The sequence below is a fragment of the Carassius auratus genome, chromosome 24 (genome assembly GCF_003368295.1).
Source record: "Carassius auratus strain Wakin chromosome 24, ASM336829v1, whole genome shotgun sequence".
Taxonomy (NCBI): Eukaryota; Metazoa; Chordata; class Actinopteri; order Cypriniformes; family Cyprinidae; genus Carassius; species Carassius auratus.
In genome coordinates this window covers 12,038,887-12,046,178 of record NC_039266.1, presented here as the reverse complement: position 1 = coordinate 12,046,178, position 7,292 = coordinate 12,038,887, and positions in this window count along the sequence as shown.

Genomic DNA, 7,292 nt, shown 5'->3' with positions numbered 1-7,292 from the left:
TTTTCATGTTTGGTGTGTTTGTTGTTCAGTGTTCTGCTTTGCACTTACCTCTGTATTTACCTGTCTTGGGAAGTGATCAGTCTGTTTTGTCTGCATCATTTTGCCGACCAAAGCTGCAGTACCCCAGAGACTTGTTCGCTGTTTTGGTTACAGTTTTATTTTTGTTCACCTTTGAAAATAAACCATGTTTGCATCTGATCCTCTGCATTTGTTGCCCTTGTCTACGCACCACTTATTATGGACACAGCAAAGGAGGATGAAGTGCACTGAGCTCTTATGGAGCAGGCCGCTCTTGGGGCACTTCTGGGTTGGCAATAGGAGGAAATCGCAGCTTCTCGCTATGCTCACACTGAGATCTCTCTCTAGCATAACCAGCTGGCAGAATGGCTTGATAGCCCCTCCTTCCGATCCCGATGTAGTGTCAGTCGCGGCTCAATCTTCCTGCTCCTCACTCGGGTGAGCCTGACACATGTCGCTTCTTCATATCCCAGTCCTCTCTGATTTTCTCGCTGCAGCCTTTATGTTTTTAGCAGTCCAAAGTAACCTTCACTCACCATCACACTCTTGGTGGGTCAAGCGAGAAAGAAGGGAATGGCCAAAGTGTGGGATAACGAGCAGAACTGCTGCTCCTCTTTTGAGAATTTCTCTGAGGAATTATGCAAGGTGTTTAATCGCTCAACTCAAGGTACTGAGGTCACATGAGCCTCTCTGCCATGGCAGGGAGAACAGTCAGTATCCAGTTACTCATTCGGGTTTCACAGGCTTGTGGCGTCCTGTGGCTGGAACGAAAATGCACTTTGGGACCACTTCCTCCATGGTCTATTCGGGCATATTAAGGATGAAATCTATTCTCTCGAATTAGCATGGATTTCCATCTGTTCTCGACATCAGAGGAACATGTTTCCCCTGAGCCCGTCACTAGCACTGCGTCAGGGGCGGCGAGTCATATGCCTCTCTAGGGTCTCGTTTTTCCAGAGTAGGAGTCGGGAGAGCACGGTTGACGATAAGAGAGTACAGTTAAAGCCTGGACAACAACTATGTCTCTACTGTGGGGAAGCAGATCACGTGACAGCTTCGTGCCCGGCAGTGAGGCAGTGCTCACCGCTACAGTGAGCGCCAATAGTACTCAACTGCACTGTGGTGGTCATTGTGAAATCCAAGCCTCGTTACTGTTCAATGGGGGAGCTTATCAGGTTTCTGCATTGATCAACTCGGGAGCGGAGGGCGACTTCTTGGATTCCAGGCTGGCCATACTTACAGGTTGCCCTGGCTGAGCCTATATCAGCTAGAACACTTTGTGGCACCCTTCTCACCAGTATTACCCATGCCACTAAATTTGTCAAACTTACTCTTTCTGGCGATCACGCTGAGGAGATTTGTTTCCTCATCCATTCGCCCACTGCTCCAGTGGTTTTGGGACACACCTGAAAAGTAATTCGAATCCCACTTTCATGATGGCTACACATCATGTCACGTAACACATTTGCATAATTCGTGCCTATGTTCTACATTGACAAACAACTTGACCTTGCCACACACACACACGTCATTCTACTTCTCTAATCTCAGGAGTTCAACATGGGATTCACAAAAGGCTTGCTGTTGAAACTGTTGCTGTTGATTGTAGGAGACTCCCAATACAAATTATGTAAAAATGGCATAATGGGGCACTTTAAGGTTTAACTTTATGTTGGCATGGAGTACTTTGTGTTTAGCTCAATGTTTGGGTGCTGCATTTTCCCCTGTAATGTCTTGTTCTGTGTTGCAGGAGGAGCCGGTGAATCTGGTGGATGTACCCGAACCTTATCATGTCTTGAGAGCTGTTTTCAGTAAGTCCAAATTTTCATTACTGCCTCTGCACAACACATACGACTGTACAAAAGACCTGTTGTCTGGCACTTGCCTAAGGGGGGCCTTTACTCTTTGTCCAGACCTGAGAGGGAGGCCACGGAGAGGTATATTCATGATTCTCAGGTAGCATGCATCATCAGACCCTCTTTCTCTCCGGCTGGGGTGGGGTTCTTCTTTGTGGATAAGAGGGATGGTTCGCTGTGCCCCTGCATAAACTATCGAGGGTTAAATAACATCACCGTGAAAAATCACTATCCTTTGCCATTGATATCATCCACCTTTGAGTGCTTTCAGGGGGCAAGCATCTTCACAAAGTTGGACTTCATGAAGTTGCAATGCTTATCTCTAAATTCAGATTAGGGAGAGGGATGAATGGAAAACTGCCTTTAACACCCCTACAGGGCACTTTGAATATCTGGTCATGCCATTTGGACTTTTTAACACCCTGGTGGTCTTCCAGGCACTAGTCAATGACTTGCTCAGAGACATGGTCGACAAGTTTGTCTTTGTTTATCTTGATCTTCTCGCAAAATGAGCATGACCATGTCCAGCATGTCAGGTGAGTGGTCCAGCGGCTACTTGAGAATTGTTTATTATAGTCATAGAGCATTCCAGCGATTTCTGGGGTTTGCCAATTTTTACACGCAATGCATTCTGAAAGTTTAGTCAGGTCGCTCTCATCTGACTGATCACACCTCCACAAATAAGTGTTACTGTTGGTCATTGCATAGCAATACCTGGTAGACTGGGAGGGTTATGGTCTGTGGGAATGATGCTGGGTTCCGGCTCGTGACATTCTGGATCGCCCTCTCATCAACCAGTTACATCGGCATCATGTGGATCCTCCGGGGAAGTCAGGAGGCATATGTTTTTATCAGTTGTTTGGACTCTCATTCTTATGGCACCCATTCACTGGAGGATCCTCTAGTGAGCATGTAATGAAATACTAAATTTCTCGAAATCTGTTTTTAATGAAAAAACAAACTCATCTTGGATGGCTTGAGTATGAGTACATTTTCTGCAAATTAAAATTTTGGGGTGAACTGTTCCTTAAAATGTCTTTGTTTTAGAGAATGTGGATTATTCACAATCAGAAGAAACTCTTTGCAAACATCACGGTGATAAAGCACTACAGACATCTCAGCCGTGCACGTGCATTTAAATCACGCTGATAAGATGCAGTCCAAGAGAAAAAGTCTCGCCAGACGTATCAGCTTTACGGGTCACTGCAGAAAATGGAAATTTAACAAAGGTGTTTAATAGATGTTTGGCTTGACTATACAGTATGCAGCGTCCTGGGGTTTATTAGATAATGCAGGTGAGTGGAGGGCTGGTATAGCCCTTGATAGCTCTCACCCTGCCGAGCTTGAGTGTAATGAGGATAAACTTCTGGACAGAGTCGGTGTGAACAGTCACTGTGGTCATGAAAACCCAGTTTTACATTATATTACTGGCTCTCAATGCAGCTGTTTATTGTCTTAACTTCAGATGTCTTAACTCATGATTCATATTGGTTTCCCAAGAATGAAATGTCCACTGTGGTGACCTCTTACCAGAACATCTTGGATACGGTTCAGTCTTCTCTTAATTTATGTTAGTTTAGTAAAAGTTTAGTGTTTTTTCCTCATTTATTTTGCACTCTAAAGTGCCCTCGTCATTTCTCTTACCTTTCTACTCCAGCTGAAATCTCTTGAAACCATATATCAGAACAAATACTGTCTCCACTCTCCCATCTGGCATGGAGTGGTATGGAACCGAGGGATTCCTGCACAAATAAAATGACAAGACACAGAGGATTCATAGAGGATGAATTTCAGCCTCATTGTGATACTGTGGTCATGCATTCTTGCAGGCACATTGTGGGCATGTGCTCTGATAGCCTAATATAAACTGTCACCATATACCATAGAAACAGTACATTCTGCACCATAATACACATCATCAGCCAATCCAGAGAGATATTGAGCATGAAATGTGCCTCGGATGGGGTGAGATGTGTTAACAGTGAGATTTTTTCAGTTTTCACGACCAAATTCTTCTGCCAAAAACAGAGTTCAGGCATTTGCTGCTAGCAATGCAAATTAAAAAATGTACTTATTTACATAATCAAAAACTAGATCAATGCTTATTCTTTATATACAAGTATGGCAGTTTCTGAAAAGTCAATGATACACTGTAAAATAAACTAAAAACACTCTAAGTCAGGGATCCTCAAATCTGTCCCACAAGATCAACTTTTCTGCAGAGTTTAGCTCTAACCCTAATCAAACACACCTAAGCATGCTAATCGACGTCTTCAGGATCATTAGAAAACAATTAGAGTCTGATCAGGGTTGGACCTAAGCTTTGCAGCAGGTTGGCCCTTCAGGGCAAGATTTGAGGAACCCTGCTCTAAGCTATTAGCTATAATTGGGAAATTATTTAATTTGGTTGCAGAACATCACAGTCATATTTAAATGTAATACAATTATAGAAACAAGAAGTTTAAATCATTACTTTTCAAAGTTGACCAACAAAAATAGTTTGAGAAGAAGCCATGAAGATTTGCTTGTAGCTAAACACTCGGATTGGACTGAAATGCAGCAACAGTTAATATTCTTCAAGTTCAAAGCTGCGGTTCTCGTGCCATGTTTTCCATTTTCCGTTCTCTGCACATGGCCTTCAAGTGGAGTTGGAAATATTGTATTTACAGTTTCAAGTTAATGAATGACCAAGCTAAATCGTTTTAACAAGCGAATAACCTGGAAATCTGAATGACAACCTGAATGAGTGTGACATCGGAAGGGGGAGTATAAAAAAAGCCTGCAATCAAACCTGAATCAAAAATGAACGATTTTGCAGAATATGTAGTTATGTCTGTATGTATTTAGCTTAGGTGTTACTTACAAAATAGCTTGTGAACAAATGTTAATCAATCACCTTATTATGTTTTACAGAAAGTGCAGGTGGTGCATTTTTAAAGGTCATCTATTTAGAATAGGATTCCATATCTTCCATAAAATCAGTTGACAAAGAACATTATGTCTCGAATTAAGAAATCTATCAGTTCTTTGGTTAAAAGAAAACAAAGAAAAAAGAAAAAAAAATTGGATATATTGCCACCCTCATGTCTTGTGACACTTGGTTAGAAAAATAAATTTAATTCACAGTGGGAAAATACATGAACTCAATACCCCATGTTTATTTACAGCTTTAAGGTTTTAGTGTTTACACTTCCCAATTCCAATAAACAAGGACCACAGCCACATTGTCATGCATCTGGCTCAAGTACTTACAGCCAAAGCCAAAAATTAGATTTGAGTCTGTGAATAGCCTTTTCATTCTCTCCACTTGTGCAGGGATTTGACATTTTCTGAAGTAGGAAATGCAGCCTAAACTCTCATCATGCAATGCTAGGAGTATTATTTGTTCGTAATGTTTATCATAGCTAATTGAGAAAGTTTTTATCAAGAAATTGACCAGAAATAGCATCCGAAGCATCATATTGTCAATTGCTTTTGGCCTAGTAAAACTTTGACAAGAAAATTGGTCTACTGAGACTTGTTAATCACCTTTTTCAGATACAAAGATAATGTCCAGGCTTTTCTTTTGGTTAGCACATTAATCATAACCAGCAGAACATAATCTTGGAACAAGCTTAATGGCTTGATAATGGATAATAAAATAAACTCTTCCCCAAAGGAACAGTTCAAAAGTATTCAAAGTCCACAGAAAATAACATGCTACTGCCCACAAGACTTTAGACAGTTATTATTCCTTACAAAATACTTGACTGTGGGTTGTGAAAATTAATGGATATCTGTAGGGCATGATAAGGATTGCACCGTTCAATCCAAACAAAAGAAATTACTCTTATTAATTAGGTTAATATTATCAAAAAAGGACACAGTGGGAATGCTCTGAGAAAAATCTTGTATATGTTGAGTATATAAGATTTTAAGAAGTGTTTTTCAAAATATCTTTTTTTGTATTTCACTATGACATTCAGATCACTATTAACTGTACTTAGGCTTTTGGTGCACTGAAGATATCCAGATAACAGAGATGTTTGTATGCTGGAAGGACAGAATAAAATTGAGAAATAAGCCCTGGATGACCATTTAGTCTGGCGTTTACTTAAGAAATCTCGTTAATCAAACAACATCAGTCCATTTATCATTAGGACCTACTTGCATTTGTGAGAAAAACTCCCCAAAAATCAACAGTGGGAGTGTGACCTAATTTTTTATTATTGAACATTCTAACTGGGGGTTTTGGAAATGTACTGAGAGGATGTGTATTTGTGTAACTGCATGAATGAAACCAAAATGTTATGCTTCATCCATTTTTGAGCCTACGTCTTTGTGGCAGCTTGCGTCATTGTGCCACAGGCTTCCCAAGAAAAACAGATACATTGCATTTTGGGATTAATGTCAATCAGTACCATTGTTGTTGTTGTTGTTGTTGTTTTTGGTAAATGTTACCATTGTGAAATCATCTTACCAGCTATAAGTGCTTGCTGATTACCTACAAAGATAAATTCATGTTCTATAGAATTTGCATTCTATCACTGCTTTATATTAATTCTACTTTGAGAATTAGCCTTAAACCTTTAGATTCAGCTGTTTTGAGTATCATTACAGTATGATTCACTATAGTAAAAGACAATAAGGACATTTAAGAACTTTTACAGTACAGTATATCTTTTAAAAGTTTTTGGGTCAGTAACTTTGTTATAAGAAAGTAATACTTTTATTCAGTAAGGATGGATTCAATTGTTTAAAAGTGACTGGATAAACATTTACAAAGTTACAAAATAATTCTGTTTGAAATAAATGTCGTTCTTTTGATTTCTATTCATCAAAGAATCCCAGAAAAAAAACCTATCACAGTTTCCCCAAAATATTGAACAACTGCTTTCAACATTTATAATAATAGAAACTGTTACATGAGCAGCAAATCAGCATATTAGAATGATTCTGAAGGATCATGTGACATTGAAGACTGAAATAATGGCTGCTGATGATTCAGCTTTGCCACCAGGAATACATTTCATAAAAAAAAATATTTAAAACATTTATTTTAAATCGTAACAACTGTTTTCTCTATTTTTGATCAAATAAGTGCAAACTTTGTGAGCATACAGTAAGAGACCTTTTTCAAAAACATTTAAAAATCGTACAAGCTTGTATACATTTAATTTACATGTAAAATACAAACTGTAAAACGGAAACAATAGTTTTATTTGAAAACATTTATATTATTATGTTTATGTTCCTGTCCATTTAAGAATTTACCTGACACACATTAAGACTGTTAAAGTCTACTGTTTGTATGTTAATGCGGTTTAGCTACAACTGGTTTTCTCATCATCTGTAGCTGGAGAGGCTCCCCGTTGGGTGAGAACAAGCCTCATACTTATGTCTTGGAGAAAATAACTTTTTTTTAAATCAATGACTTTA